Below are 16,131 nucleotides of genomic sequence, written 5' to 3'. Positions count from 1 at the left end.
TATCCTAAATGATCAGTTGGGGTTAAGCTTTGTCTCCTGACATATCCTGTGCATGAGATGTTGTCATCTGATACCAAAGGAAAAGTAATAATTGTTTGCAGCATTAATTAGACAGAAATCAAAATGGTCCAGAGTTAAAGGCTCGGTGTGGGTAATACTTGAGACCCACATTCAGGTCTGATTTGGGATGGGTCTTCTGCAGGAAAATATGAGGCTCCAAAGCCCTGTGAGTAAGAGCAGATGACCTGAAGGAGCCTATTTTCAAGTGGCACTGGCTGCTATTCAAATTACAGCACAATTAGAACAAAACCAGGTGCTCTGTTTCCAACTCTTTTTGTTCGTTTGTTTTCCATGCCAATCATGGATGATGGGCCAAATCCTTGGCCTGGCTCCCAGCAGCCCAGAACCTGTTGCTGTTGCCTGAGGTAGAAGCTGGGTTTGAGCAGAATGTGCCCGTGTGTGACACAAATCAGTGACAGCCCCTGAAGGAGGGGATGGCCCTGGCAGCACCCGCTGACCTTGTGCTGCATTAGTCACAGCACAGAGAATGTGGGCTGGTGCTCAGGTAAAAGGAGATGTCACAGCCCTGTTAGTGCCTGGCCTTGGACGTGCCTCTGGGAGGGATTTTCATTCAGGAGCCAAACCTGGAAGCTGTTGCTCTTGGCTGTGTCCTGGCAAAGCAGGAGTTTGGGGGAAACGCAAAGCTGAAGCTGTAAAACAGCATCTTGTGGGAAATGCTGAGGGTGCCCAAGTCCCTCCACAATGCACCTTAAAGGACAGTGAGACTTGGGGACATAATTCCCTTAGAAGATCCCACTAGAGAGGAAAGCCAAAGTGAGGGAAAGGCAGCAGTCAGTGCTCCTGGCTGTTATTACCCCAGCTGGGTCCCTTCATCCTTAGTTTTCCCTTTCCCTCGTGTGCTCACCAGGACTCTCCCAGTTTGCCCTCAGTTCAGTGTTAGTGTGGCCCCTGGTCCAGGGCCTTTCAACCTCTGAAACCCAAGTCAGATGGAGAAAGGCCCTGCTGAGGTTAAAGAAATGGGCCACAAGGGATGATGGAGAATAAACCCTCCAGCTGTGTATCATAGAATATAAAATCAGGGGATGGTTTCATTTGGAAGGGACATTAAAGCCCATCCAGTGCCACCCCCTGCCATGGGCAGGGACACCTTCCACTAGCCCAGGTTGCTCCAACCTGGCCTTGGACACTTCCAGGCATAGGGTAGGTGCCCACAACTTCTCTGGGCAACCTGTGCCAGGGCCTCACCACCCTCACAGGAAGAATTTCATCTCAATATCCCATCTCTCCCTGCCCTCTGGCAGTGGGAAGCCATTCCCCCTCTCCTGTCCCCCCAGAGTCCCTCTCCAGCTCTCTTGGAGCCCCTTTAGGCCATGGAAGGGGCTCTAAGGTCTCCCTGGAGCCTTCCCTTCTCCAGGTGAACCCCCCCAGCTCTCCCAGTTCCAATTCTCTGTCTCTACAAAGAACAACCATTTTACAGCAGTTCACAAGGGATGAGACTCATGCAGGCCCTGCTGTTCTCCTGAGAGCTGCAGCCTCTTCTCTGAGGGCTGTTGGGCAGCACCTTGGACTCAAGTCCTCTCTGTGCCATCTGGGAAAAGTCATTTTGGCCAGCAAGTTCAGCTGAGATTTCAGAAACGTGATTTTCAGAGGGATCCAAGTCGTGAACATGAGCTTTGCCCATCCTGCCCAAAGTGTCTCAAGCCTGAGCTACTCATTCCAAAGATGCATTTGAAATATTGGGCTTATTGCGAGTAGAGACCTGAAAACTCTTTGTGTCCACAGCTTTCCCACCTCCGGGGACTCCTCTGCCTCACTCATTTGCATCCGAGGTTTTTTCAGTGGAAGGGGGGATCAGACAAGTTTCTTTTCACGGAGGAAGTCTGGCATGAACTTAGAATCCACAAGAGGAAAGGTCACCGTTTGATCGAATCACTCCGAGTTGTTTTCCACCCCCTACTCGGAGCAGCCCTCCGGGCTCGGTAATTAGCAACGGAGCGAAGGGGGAGCGCGCTGGACTTTGGCCCCATCTGACCTGATTGGTACAACACGGCTGATTAATGCTCCTGGTCACATGGCAGCTGCCAGCGACTTGTTGCTGGGCATCCAGAGGTTTCCAAGGGAACCGCTCCTTCTCCTGCCGATGCTCCTCGACGAGTGCGGGAGAACCGCGCTTCGGCTCCGAGGGCCGGGCGGGAGGGAAGGCGCGCGGAGGAACACCCAAAAAATAGGAGCACCCGCGTGGAATTTAGGGACGGAGCGGCTCGGGCAGATCCTGTGGGATCGCTGAGCCGCGGGCTCAGCCCTCCCTGTGCAGCCTCTCCCGTAGCTCCACACCTATCCCAGCCCACGCTCGTGCACAATCCCACCCCCCGCATCCAACCCCAAACCGCATCCCAAAGAAAACAACAGCTCCGTGCGAGCGCAGACACGCTCCCGACCCCCGGGGATTCTCCTCCTCGCCGAGGAACCTGAGCACACGCGTTTGAGACCCCTTTGCTGAGGTGTGTTTAAAACTCTCTTTTAATCGCAAAGACCTCGCTCCAGTCCCCCGGGGAGCTGTGTTCCCGGATCCAGCCTCCCTCCCTGGACTGGCCCGGGGCTCCCGCGCAGACCAATCTCCTGTCCCTGCCCCAAAATCCCTCTCCCTGCACGCGCAGCTGGAGCGCTGCCCACACGCGGGCGCGGCGGCTTCCACACACCCCCGGCAGCTCCTCACACCTCCCTCCACGCGTCCTTCCCCCTGCAGGCATCTCCCTCTGGGCACTGCACGCTCACACCCCTCCTGCCCGCGATTCCTGCTGGTTTGCACACAGACCACAGAGTCAGAGACGTGTTCGAGTTGGAAAAAGCTCTCTAAGACCATTGATCGCTGCCAAAATCCACCTATAAACCTTCTTCCAGTGCAAAGGGAAACTGAGGCACGGGCAGCCCCTGCAAAGCTCCCTGCAGTGCAAACACTCCAAACCACAGCTCTGAACGTGGCAGGAGGTGGCTCCAGGACAGAGAATCACAGGATGCTTTGGGTTGGAAGGGACCTTAAAGATCATCCTGCTCCAACCCCCCTGCCATGGGCAGGAACATCTTTAACTAGACCAGGTTCCTCAAAGCCCCATCCAACCTGCCCTCAAGTGTTTCCAGGGTTGGGGCATCTACCACCTCTCTGGAAAACCTTTGCCAGTGATTCCCCATCCTCACCTTGAAATATTTCTTCCTTGTGTGCACCCTGACGTGAGGCTGCCAGCACCACCCACGGTGGTGTCACTCGGGTGGGTACCACCCTTCCTGGCTTTGGAGAAAGCAGCCTGAGCACAGGCACTGCTTGTCTACAGACAAGCAGAGACAGCAGAGCGTCCTGCCAAAGGCAGGGCCAAGTGCCACCCTTGTTTCTGGGCACACACACAGTCCCACTTCCATTCCCACTCCCCCTGAGCACACAGCCAGTGCTGCACCTCTCCCCTCCCTCGCTGTGCCTGCACCCAGGGATGGACATCCCCTGTCCACCAGCACCCCGACACCCCCAGCAGGGACTGGGGCTGGGGTGCAGCCCCTCATCCCTTCTCCCCTTCCTTCCAGGCTGCCTCAGATGTGCTGTACCCAGTGCCCAGCCAGCAGCTCTTGGCAGGAAAAACCAATTCCCTGAACCAGCGAACACAGTTGGCTCGGCAGCAGCTCTGCTCTGCAACACCCGCCTTCCAAACACTCCAGCAACCCTACACCAGCAGGTCATTCCTCTTTTCCCTTTCCCTGTGCTGGAGGAAGATGGGGAGGGTGTGTGTGTGCACTGTCTGCTCCCTCAGCACCTTCCCAAGCTCGTTAATGCTGCTCTGGTTTGGTTGGTCATGGGATAAGTGTCAGCCACAACGAGAGATTGTCAGTGCTGTGCCAGGAGACCTTCCCTTCCCATCCCTCACACACCTGAGCCTGAAGTCAGCTCCATGCCACCGACCTTTGTAGAGCAACACTGATTTATCCCCTCTGACACAAGTGTTGGCATTGCTGAAGGACACAAATACCCAGGGAAACATGGCTCAAACATTTCCTCACACTCCTTACCTCCCAAAGTCTCGCTCTTTTTTTCCCAGCCTTGCTAACTCTTTGGATCAAACTGCTGTCAGGAGATGCTTTTCCACTATCTTTTATCTAATCTTCCAGACTCCAGCCTGTGCCCGCAGGAATAAAAGGTGTGAGTGGCTTTATGTGCCAAACTGGATTTAGAATCATATAATCGCACAAGGGTTTGGGCTGGAAGGGACCTTAAAGATCATCCAGTTCCAACCCCTGCCACGGGCAGGGAACCTTCCACTAGACCATTTATGTGATGGGGAGAGAAAGATTCAAAGAGCCTGGTTCCTCTGCCTCTTAACTCAGTTTTACATCAGAACACGATGTTTGGTGCTGGAGGTGTATCCGGCCGAGGATAAACGTTATTTGGACTAAACTCCAAGGATTAAGCAAGAGGAGTGTCCTGGTTTTGGTTGGGGCAATGTCAGCTTTCATTGTAGCAGCTGGAGGCACCACCAGCACTGCACGAAAGGCAGAGCAAGTTAACGATGCACCGGGAAAGTGCAACTCCGGGAAGGGCAGGAAAGGCTACGAGTGAACAGCAGCTCGTTAGAGTCAAGGTCTGAGGGAAATCAGCCCCGCTGGTGGCAGGGTGAGCTCTCTGTCACCACACTCAGGTGACACGTGAGCAGCAGCAGCGCCTGCCAAAGGACCAGGGGATGTTTGTGTGTAATAACCCCCTTTTAATGAGGTGTCTGCCAAAGGCACAGTCGAGGAGCAGCTCCAGCCTCGGGGGAGCAGGGATATCTCTCCCTGCCTTTATCCCGGGCTTGTATTAAACCCCCCCGTGCATGTGCTTGAACTGGTGACACTGAGACCATCACAAACATAATGAGGACAAAGAGGTCACTCCCAGGAACGTGCCTGTCCTTGGCGGGGTTTGTGCTCCCGCCGGAGCCTCTCAGCTGCCGCAGCACTTAAAAGGAGAATATTGTAAAAATAAAGCCCGTGCAAACAGAGTAAACAAGGGGCTTGAGAGCTGGGTCTGTCAGGGACTAGAGCAGCTTGTGAGGGGAGGTTAAGGGAAGAAAAAAATAAAATAAATAAAAACAAGCCGAAGAGCAAACAAGAGCACTGGAGGCGGTGTTTTCATAAGCATTAAAAGTAGAACCTGTGCTCCGTTTTCACAAGCGGTTTTAACACTTAGGAGTCAAAAATCACATGCCCTTCCAATAAAACCTGGGATTCTGTGTCCCTCAGGTATTTTAGATGCTGTTTCTCCCAGCATGAGGAGTCGGTGCCCCAGTGAAATTACGGGGCCGGTTTAAAATGAACAGGAAGGATCAGTTTTTCACCCAGCACATAATTCAATTGTGGAGCTCCTTTGCCACAGGATATCACGTAGCCAGAAAATATAAATAGGTTCAAAAGGTTTTAGACAAGGTTATGGAGGTTTGGTCTATCAGTGGTGATTAAACTTAATAGTTTGGATGCACCATGCAGGCGAACCCCGCGGATCGCTGGGAGCTACAAAACTCCAGGTGGGAGAAGCCTTATTCTTTTATCCACCCTCATAACCTGTCCTGAGGATCCTCCTCTGCCTGCATCCTGGGCCAGAACACTGGGATGAGGATGTGTCTGGATCAGTCAGATTTCATAGTCCTAAATATACTGAGAATCACCAATTTTGGCTTTCAGAGGGATCTTCAAAGTCAATCATTTAGTAACCCTGATCCTCAGGGATCCTCAGCCAGTGGAAGTTGTCCCTGCCTGTGGAAGGTTGGAATGAGATGAGCTTTAAGGTCCCTTCCCAAACCATTCTGTGATTCTACAACTCTGTGATTCTGATTAATTCTGCTGCAAATGAGATGCTGTTGCCCCTGAATCCTAACAGAATGACACCTCCATGGAACTCACCTCCAACAGCCAGTTTGGGGTTATTTGACACTGGATCTGAACCCAGTGTCCCCCCTGCAGGGATATTCCAGAGGAGGGTGGTGAAAACAAGTCTTTTTTGCCCCAACAGTACATATTGCTGTGTGACAAGACAGTTCAATTCAGATCCCACCAGGGAAAATCAGAAAACTCGTGGTCCTGGTGCTCTGAAGGGATTTTTCAGGCACTGCTGCCCCACGTGCCCACCTGAGGAGAAAAGCAAACTGTGTGTGAGGGAGGGTGTAGAGGCAAATCCTGCTCTCCCAGGCAGGGGTGTCAGTGTGGAGCATCTCCAACACCCTGAGAGGTTCAGCTGGAGCAGGATGAGTGAGCACAGGGAGAGGTGAGTCCTGAGAAACTCCTCTGATGTGGGTGGAATTACCAAAAACTGTTCCTGGTTCTGAACTGACTGGGATTACCAGGGGCAGTGTTTGGTCATGGACACCTAAAGCAGGGAACAGGGAGCACAGGCCCGTCCGCGTCTGTGTGTTTTGTGCAGTTTTTTCACTTCTGGCAGTGGACAAAGATGCTCCCAAAGAAAGACGTGTCCCTTCTTTCTACCTGACAGGAGGGGGGAGCCAGGGGGACATTGGTCTCTTCTCCCAGGCCACCAGCAGTGGGACAAGAGGGTCTAAAGCTGTGCCAGGGGAGGTTTAGGTTGGATATCAGGAAGAATTTCTTTCCAGAGAGGGTGATCAGCCATTGGAATGGGCTGCCCAGGGAGGGGGTGGATTCTCCATCCCTGGAGGTTTTTAAGGTGAGACTGGATGTGGCATCAGTGCCATGGGCTGGGAACCACGGCGGGGTTGGATCAAGGGTTGGACTCAATGATCTTGGAGGACTTTTCCAACCAGGTTGATTCTGTGATTCTGTGATTCCAACAGACAAGATCAAATTCCAGCAATTGTTCCTGGTGTGTCTGAGTTCCTCTTGTCAGGGTTCCTGGAGACCAGATCCAAACCACAACATGCCTGTTCTGCATTTATCCACGTCCCTTCTCCATTTCTCCTCCCCTCCATCTTTCTTCTCCTCTGCTCTTCTCTTCCCCTCTGTCTCTGTCCTCCCCTCCGTGCCCCCCACGCTCCAGCTCGAACACCCGAGCCTTGTTTTGGATGAAAATGGTGAAAAATAAACCCCTTGTGAGGAGCTGCAGTGTGTGCTCTGCCAGAGAGCGTGGTCTTATTCATTAGGGGAATGGTCTTGTATGCATTTGGGCCTGTTATCAGTAACACTCCAAAGGGAAATGGACTACTTAAACCTATTATATCACTGCTTTATTCACCATGTGCTGCCATTTACCTCCTACATGATGCTGGGCTCTAATAGCACCAGTTCTGAGAAACCCTGCACATTAGCCACAAGCAGCTCATTAATCCACTGTTTTCATTCTTGCAAAAAAAAAAAAACCAACAAAAATGGGCTCCAACCACACGAGAGCTCCGCTGCCGAGTGCTCAGCCAGCACCAGAACAGCTCTGTTGTGCCAGCAGCTCTGAGGGAGCCCCGAACAGAACAGCCCTTTCTGCTCCTGGGGCACACAGGGGGGTCCCTGGGCTTGGGGGGGACAGGGATGTGCACCAGGGAACGGGACAGAGCTGCCAGGCAGCAGCTGCTGCAGGGACACTTGGAGAATCCCACTCCTGGAGGCTCCAAACCGGGCCCGGGTGTCCTTCCCCAGGATCGGGCCCTGGCTGTCGGTGCAGCTCCATCCCGGGGTATCCATTGCCCCAGAGACAGGGGAAGGAAATGGAAGGCACGTCTTGAGCTCCAGCACGGGGAGTCCACGAGCAGGCTGGGGACTGGCAGAATTCATTCCGAGCGGGTACAATGAGCTCTGCCTCGAGAGCCCTTGAAGAAAATGAAAGGCCCCGTGTCCCCAGGCCGGGGAGTCCTTTTGCTTCTGCACAAACACACGGAAAGCAGCAGCCACAGCTGCTCCATCAGGGAGAAGAGCCCTGCTGAGGGCCGGGGGTTCTCTCCCTACCCCGCTGCTCTTCGCTGAAGAGCCGAGCTGCTCCACCTCCTGGCTGCCGAGCTCCCTGTCCCTGCTCCTCTCCATCCCAGGGACAGCCCGCTGGAGAACAGGGCAGGGGGCTGCAAACACAGTTATTCCTGCTGGAGAACAGGGCAGGGGGCTCCAAACGTGGTTATTCCCGCTGGAGAACAGGGCAAAGGGCTCCAAACACGGTTATTCCCTCTGGAGAACAGGGCAGGAGCCCCCAAACACGGTTATTCCTGCTGAAGAACAAGGCAGGGGGCTCCAAACATGGTTATTCCTGCTGGAGAATGGGACAGGGGGCTGCAAAGATGGTTATTCCTGCTGAAATGTCCAAGGCTAACAAACAAAGAGGGACAGGAGCTCCCCTAAAAACAGCTGCTCATCCATGTGGGAATAACGGAGCATCCATGTCCACAGAACAGGAACAAGAGGCAATACTTTTTTCACGAGTGGTACTTGAGGAATCTGGGATCTGTTCCTCTGGCTGCTTTTTCCTGCCTCGTTTATGGAAATAGCTGCTGCTCCCTGGCTGCAGGTCCCTGCTTTCCTACCGGACAAAGAGAAATACAAAGGGAAGAGGAGCTGGCCAGAGTCACTGGTGGGTCCAGGAGCTGCTGCAGGATTTACAACCCCTCTCTGAGCTCTGCCTCCTGCTAAAGTGATCCTGGTTCTGCAGCTTGGTCCCAACTCTGCTGTGTCACAGCCCTCACCAACCCCACAGCTCTCCTTTGCCAGCTCAGGGAAAGCTGCTGCAGGCACAGGGAGAACTAAAGGGGGAAATGTTGGTCTTCAGGACCTGTGACACCCCCTCTGAGCCACAGAGATCCCTTTCCCAGCTGGGAAGAAGGGTGGAGATGCTGCTGCCCACAGAGGAAGGGCAGCTGGATGCAGGATTGAGCTCTGGACATAATGTGGGGCAGAATTAACCAGACAGGAACCAAATGATGGATCTTCTGTGATTCCAGATCCCAGCTGCTGCCCCTGGGCAGTGAGCAAACCCCCAGCACTACCTGCCTGCCAGCTGTGCACAGCTCTGTCCCCTCCCAAAACCCTCCCAAAGCCACCAGGGTGCCCAGAATATGGAATATCTAAGCTGGAAGGGACCCACAGGGGTCATTGAGTCCAACTCCTGTGTGTGTTGCTCTATTTGAGCTGCCTTAGTGAAAGATCTAAGCAGGAAAATCGGGTTTAGAGGTGAGCAGTGGAGTTTATTTCTGCTCTTGGGTGAGGACACGAGTGAAGTGGGAGGTGAGGGGTAGGTGGTGGCAGAATTCCTGCCTGGCTGGGCTGTCAGTCCCGCTCAGGAGAACCTAAGGCCACACAGTGCACGCTGCCCAGGGGGACCAGGGCTGATAAAACCCCTCCTGCCAAAAGGAAATGTGATTCCAGGCCTGCTCCAGAGTGTCTGTGCAGAGCAGCTCTCAGTGAGCAGGGAGCTGAGAGGCACTTACAGAGGCATTTAGTCTCTCACCAAACACTCTCCTGGGGCACCAGGGGGATGGAGCAAGGCCGGGCAGACTCCTCTCACTGAGCTCAGCTCTGCTGAAATCAATACGTTATTAGGCAGCAATTCCAGCTCTTAATATTCCACCTCTGAACAGTATCATGTTTGTGTTGAACAAGGAAGACTTCAGGCTAGACACGAGGGGAAATTCTTCGCCGTGATGGGGATAATAAATCCTGGAATGAAGCGCTGGGAAAAGGGGATAAATTTTCTAGTGCACAAGGGAATTAAAAAGAAATTCAGACAAAATTTTTGCAGAAGGGAAGTGAGGCAAGGAGGGAACATGGGGCAGGGTTGGGGCTTCTGCTCAGACTATTTCTGGTGTCATGAAACGGAGCAGGTTTTCCTGAGCCTGATCTCCAGCCAGCTCTGAGCAGGGGGGTGACAGGCCCCAGCCTGGGGCTGCCTCTGCCCCTCTCTCCTCTCCCCTCCAGCCCCAGCTGAAGCTGCCCTGCTAAAAAACACGTAAAAACCAGGCTGCAAAGCCCCTCTCCCCCATCCCTTGCATCTCCCTGCCCCACCTGAGGCCCTGTTTTCTCTTTTGATGCTTCTAATGAAACTAAGTGGCTGCAAGCAGAAAGTTTCCACCTTCAGCCTCGGGGTTGATTAGTGCCGAGCTGCCGCCGGCAGCATCCCGGCCGGAGCCTCCATGGACGGGAACCCTCAGGGGAGGGGATAAAGTGGTGCTCCGTGCCCTCTGCTCACCCAGCACCATTAGAGGGCTGCCTGCCTAACCTGGCAACCTGAGAGAGCAGGACCTGGCTGCTGGGGCCGGGGGCTCTGGAAAACATGAGCCGGTGCACGGATGGCTGATATCCTGCCCAGCCCCCGGTGCAGCAGCGGGACCCAGAAAGGAAGGAGTGAAGTTCTTTTCTCAGCAGTCTCGGCTGGTGCTGCTCGAGGGGAGCTGGTCTCACCTGCTATTTTGCTATTTTTGTGTGTGCTTAATGCTGTCAGGAGACACTGCTCTGTGACCCTGCTGGGTGGAGGCTGCCTGTGTCCTGAGCAGGGAAAAAAGAGGTGTCTGCCAGGTGCAGCTCTGTCTCTCCAACCCCTCCTGCCTCCTCTTTGGAAGCTGAGGGGGAAGAGTCCAGCACACAGGACGGATCAGGTCCAGGCTTTCTGCTGACAAGGATTTCTGCTAGAGGTTTCCAAGCATTAAGGCTGAACTTTTCCAGAGCAGCCACCACCTTCCTGCCTGGCCAGAATGAGGATGAGCAGGCTGAGCTCACCAGGGTTTCCAGATGGCCAGGACACCCCAAAAATCACACTTAAAAGGCAGGCTGCTGCCTCCTTATTCCCTCTCCCTCAGTTCAGGAGCACCATGCACACTCAGAGCTTGGTTCCAGGGAAGGTCAGTGCCAAACACCATCATTAAACACACCCTGTGTTCCTCAGCAGTCCAGGTACCAACGGATTCATCATGGACAAGGCTCCTGGCACCTCTCCTGCAGCCTGGAGGAACTTCCCTCTGGATTGCTCCTTTCACCCATGTGCTTTCTTCCAAACAAAGGGCTTCCCAAACATCCTGACCTCTTGCAAGCACAGCCCTGTCCCCAGGCTGGATGCTGACGGAGTCAGGGCTGGTTGATCCTGTGGTGCCTGGCCCTCTCTGGCTCCTGGGTCACACTCCTGCACCTCAGAGCTCCTGGCTGTTCCTGGAAATGGGGGCTGTGCCAGCAGGGCTGAGTTACCCCGAGATCACCTTGCTGACGGGAGGGGAAAGTAAATAAGATTCTGCTCAGCAGTGCAGAGACCAACTGCTCCAGTGCTGCCTGGCAGATGGGGCCCAAGAGGGAGACCATCTGTTTCCGAGTGAGGCCCTAAATTTCTCCCTGTGAGATCCCGGGCTGGAGATACCCAACGGAGTTCAAGGGGTGCAGAGGAGCAGCCGTGACCTGGATTGCTCCTTCGGTCCTTGGTGGGCACCTTCCAGAGCTGAGCCAGGCTCAGCCCTCCCTTCCATGGGCTGTTGGGTTCCTGCAGCATTCCTATTCCCAGCATTAATTTTCTCCTCTCTCCACATTTCCACCCTCTCTCCCTCCTGGCAGTCCTTCCCACACGTGTGCAGTGTTTCCCATGGCAGAGCTGGGCAGGGGCTGTGTGGTTCCTCTGCCACCAGCTCTGCTCTCTGCCCACCCTGCTCTCCTCATCCCAAAAAGCCCAACTGGCTGTGCCAGGGCCACCTGCCCCATCCCTGGCTGCTGGCACTTCACCTGCTCCTCCAGCACATCCCAGTGATGCCAGAGAGGGTTAAAAACAGCCACACCGGGGAGGTTGCAGAAATGCTGTTAGACCTCAGGGCAGGGGCTGGCACCTCAGAGGGAAGGGGATGACATCCAGGGGAAGCTGGAGAAGGAAAGAGCAATCTGCTGATAGTCAGCGTGGCTGGGAAGCCGGGAACATATTGCATTAAACCCATAATAACACCTTGAGCAGCAGGGTGGTGGTTTCCATCTGGCCTCGTGCTGAGCTCGGGCTCTCTCCTTCCTTCCCCCCTGCAGCCAGGGAATCTGAGGCTTTGGGAAGGCACAGGTCACCCAGCCCGGGAAGAGGAGCCTTCCAGGGAGAGCAGGGAGCTGCCACACCACAGCTCAGCCTCTTGGCTCTCCTTTTGCCCCTCCTCGGCCTGGGAGGTGGGAAGGCACTGGGAGCTCTTTGCTTAATTAGTAGTAACAGCTGAAGCACTTGAGAAACAAAAGCTCTTCTCTTTCTCTCTCTCTCTGCCCCACTTTTCCTTGGGAGCCAGGGGTGGGGAGCAAATTGCTTGGAAGCCAGAAAGCACCCTGGATCTTGTCACCATGGCTGCACAGGCACAGCCTCCTGTTATCTCCAGAGGAACAAAACCCTCCTCCCACCCTCTCCTGTCTCGGCTGGAGCTGATAAAAGAAGAAATAAACAAAACAAATAATAAAAATAATTAAAAAAAGAAATAGCCCAACCCAAACCAGCAAATAAATATCCAAGGAATGAACCAGCCTCTGTAAAACATCTTAGTTTCTGCAGTGGGGTTTTGGTTTGTTGGGGAGCTGAAGGACTCCAATGAGAATTGCAGGTTAGAGAGTCCAACCCAGGAATATTGGGATTTACACAATCACGACTTGGGAGCATCCCAGATGATGCCATTTGCTGGAGAGTGACAATCTCTGGCTGTGTCCCTCTAACTGTGTAGCTGTGATCTATGTATGTGTATGGATGGGTGCACTATCAACACGATTAAACAGAATTTTTTGGTCTTTTGGTTTGGAACCCACAACCATCACAGCTGTGAGTTGTGGACAAGGGCTGGAGTTCTGCCTCTTCTGCCTCTGCAGGGAGAGGCACCACAGGAAGCAGCAGATGAATCACAGAACAACTCAGGTCATAGAACCATGGAATACCCTGAGCTGGAAAGGACCCACAAGGATCATCAGTCCAACTCCTGGGCCTGCTCAGGACATCCCAACAATCCCTCAGAGCGTTGTCCAAATCCTCCTTGAGCTCTGGCAGCCTTGGGGCCATGCCCAAACCCTGGGGAGCCTGGGCAGTGCCCAACCACCCTCTGGGGGAAGAACCTTTCCCTGAGATCCATCCCAAACCTCCCCTGACAGAACACAGGGTTTTGTGCTCCCACAGTTCCACTGCTTTTGTCGTCTGCCCACCTCCAGCGTGCACAGGGGCTTTGGGAAGTAAAACAAAACGAAAACCAAAGCGGGCCCTTGCCTTTGTGTTGGGTTTCCTTGTGTTCTCACAAAAAATATGCCAAACAGTATAGCAGCAAAGCAGGGAAAACTAGCAACCATATATTTGTATTTTGAGCGAAATTAGGGCTATTATGGTCGCTCCAGACGGGCTTCCTACAGCAACTGGGTGGATAATTTCACAGGCATCAAAGCTCTGACCATCTGGTGAACGGGAATGTACCTTTTAGCAACATGTCTGGTTTTGGCTCGGTGCCTCCAGGGCCACCTCCCTACAACAGGCACTATTTCAGTGCTTAATTACACTTACTGTTAAAAAAGGAGGGCTTATTTTTAGTGGCTGTCTTTCCAATATCACCAAATATTCCACTGCCTGTGTGTGTGCCCGTGGGAAGGGGCGTGTTTAAATCAACCTGGGAATTATGTAGGACGTCGAGGGTCAGGTGATGGCCCAGAGGGGCTCAAAATTGTCCTGGGTTTTAAAAACAATTATTCATGTGTGAACAAACAAATGAAGGAGAGTAGGAATAACTGATAGCTCAGAGTTTAACCTAGTTTTCTCTTTTTGGCACTGGCTGGCACACTCGGTCCTTTGGCTCTCCTCCTTTTCTACTATCAGTAGTAGGAATGATACTGCTTGTAACTGTAGCATGAAAATTACGACTTTGTAACACAAGAAACAATTTGCTTAAATATTGTTTTTGTTTACAGCTTTTTTTCCCCTTGCAACTGCCAAAGAATATCGAGCTGAGCTTTCACAAAGCCTGAATTAAGTGGCTGATTATGTCTTTCCACTTTTCCACACCCATATTTTCTCCCATCAGTAGTTTTTTTTTGGCCCAGTTGGAGCAAAGTGTTACCTGTAAAAAGCCCAATCCGGGGCACAAAAGACCATTTTTGTGTGAGAGGTTTCTGCCTGAGAGACCTGAAGGGGTGAAGCCTTGTTTTTAAACTTACCTGCCCTTCCTTTGCATATGGATTTGCCTGGATAAACTCATTTGAAGCAGGACAACAGCTTGCTGGGAAGGTCAGGCTCTTGTTGGTAGCTCTGGGCAGGCTGTTGTTGCTCATGAAAAGGCTGCTCCCGTGTCCTCCTGCAGCCAGATAAACATGAACATCTGCATTTCCATTTTAATCACAGCAGTATGGATATTAATGGAACTGGGGTGAGAGCTGGGTGAGGCTCCAGCACTCACATCCTCCTGGAAAACTCTCCCCAGGGCCTCTCTCAGAAGGCAGATGCTCAGGTGGCTCTGAGAACCTGAGTTCAGAGATCATTTCGAAGGAGTCATTGGTTTTTTCCCCAAACTCACTGATCCATAAAGAACCCGGTGTAGGGTTTCACAGCACACCAGGTGCTCAGGCCAGGAGTGGAGTTTTGGTGAACATGTGAAGGGAAAGTAATTGGAAACCTTGAGAAATGCAACCCAGGCCATGGAATCATGGAATATCCTGAGTGGGAAGGGGCTCAAAAGGATCACCAGTCCAACTCCTGGCCCTGAGCAGGACAACCCCAACAATCCCACCGTGTGCTGGAGAGTGTTGTCCAAACTGTTCTCCCTCTGCAATTCCCTGTTTTTTCCAAGAGGAAAAGCAGCATCTCTGGGCCTTCCCCCCAAATGACCAACAGAACTTGTGGTAGAGCTCAGGGAGGATGTTATGGGTCAAGATCATTAGAATCATGGAATCATGGAATCATTGACATTGGAAAACAACTCAGAGATCATCAAGCCCAGCCATCAACCCAGCACCATCACCATGTTCACCACCAAATCATGTCCCCAGGTGCCACATCCACACGTTTTTTGAACACTTCCAGGGTTGGTGACTCCACCACTGCCCTAAACAGCCTATTCCAGAGCTTAACAACCCCTTCAGTGAAGAAATTTTTCCTAATATCCAATCTGACCCTCCCCTGGCATAACCTGAGGCCGTTTCCTCTCATCCTGTCCCTTGTTCCCTGGGAGCAGAGCCTGACCACCTTCTGACTCCCCCCTCCTGTCAGGGAGTTGTAGAGAGCAAGAAGGTCCCCCCTGAGCCTCCTTTTCTCCAGGCTGAGCCCCCCCAGCTCCCTCAGCCTCTCCTGGTGCTCCAGCCCCTTCCCCAGCTCCATTGCTTCCTCTGGGCCCAAAACTTGTCCCCCCTTTGCCTCACAACCACTTCTGGTTAAAAGCCGTTTCCAAGGGCACATGGCTGTGGTGTGGCAGAACCAGCTGACGATTTTCTTTCTGCACGGGCAGCATTTGACCTTCTCTGTCCCCTGCTGACCACGTTGCCCCTTTTATGCCTCAGCATCACGTGCTGGCTGAGTGTCTGCCCCCTCTGCTACCACCACGCACACCCCTCATCCCCCAGCACCCACCGACTCCCAGCATCTGTGCCACTTGCTTGGCCTCTTTTTCCTTTATGCTGCTCCCCTCCACCGTCGTGTGACTGCTATTGTGTGGTCCCCGCCACACAAAAGGCAGCCTGACCTAATTTAAATCAGTGCTATTGAAGCCCGTTCTTGTTTTATCTCCCAGCACACAAGGGCTGCGCTCCCCATTTCAGAGGGAGAAGAAATGAATGGCTAATTGGGGGGTTCGGGGGGGGGTATTGTGCAAGGCAGCCTCGTCTCCCGGCGCCGATTGTCAGCTCTCCTGCTCCACATAGTGCTTCCAGCTCCCCTCTTGGATCAGGGAGTGGAGGGAGGAAAAGGGGAGAATGGGACTGTGCAGCGTGGCTGGGAAACAAAGCCGAGCACGGCCGAGGCTGGGGGAGGGCTCCTCGCTCAGAAAGGGCAGATGCTGGTGATAATAGAAGGGAATATCCATCCCTCACCTCCAAACGAGTCCCCCGGTGCCTTTTTTTTTTTCCTGGGTATTTATGTGACAGCCCTTTCTGGTGCTCTGGGGACTGTCCGTGGGGAGGGGGTGAGGCAGAGGGGGCTCCCACCCTCGCAGGGGTTGGAAGTGCTGGGAGCAGAGGGAGTGGGATGGGGTTGGAAGTGCT

The sequence above is a fragment of the Neopelma chrysocephalum genome, unplaced genomic scaffold (assembly GCF_003984885.1).
Source record: "Neopelma chrysocephalum unplaced genomic scaffold, ASM398488v2 Primary Assembly neopelma1_365, whole genome shotgun sequence".
Classification (NCBI taxonomy): Eukaryota; Metazoa; Chordata; class Aves; order Passeriformes; family Pipridae; genus Neopelma; species Neopelma chrysocephalum.
The sequence above is the reverse complement of the archived record's forward strand: the minus strand, read 5'-3'. Positions refer to the sequence as shown.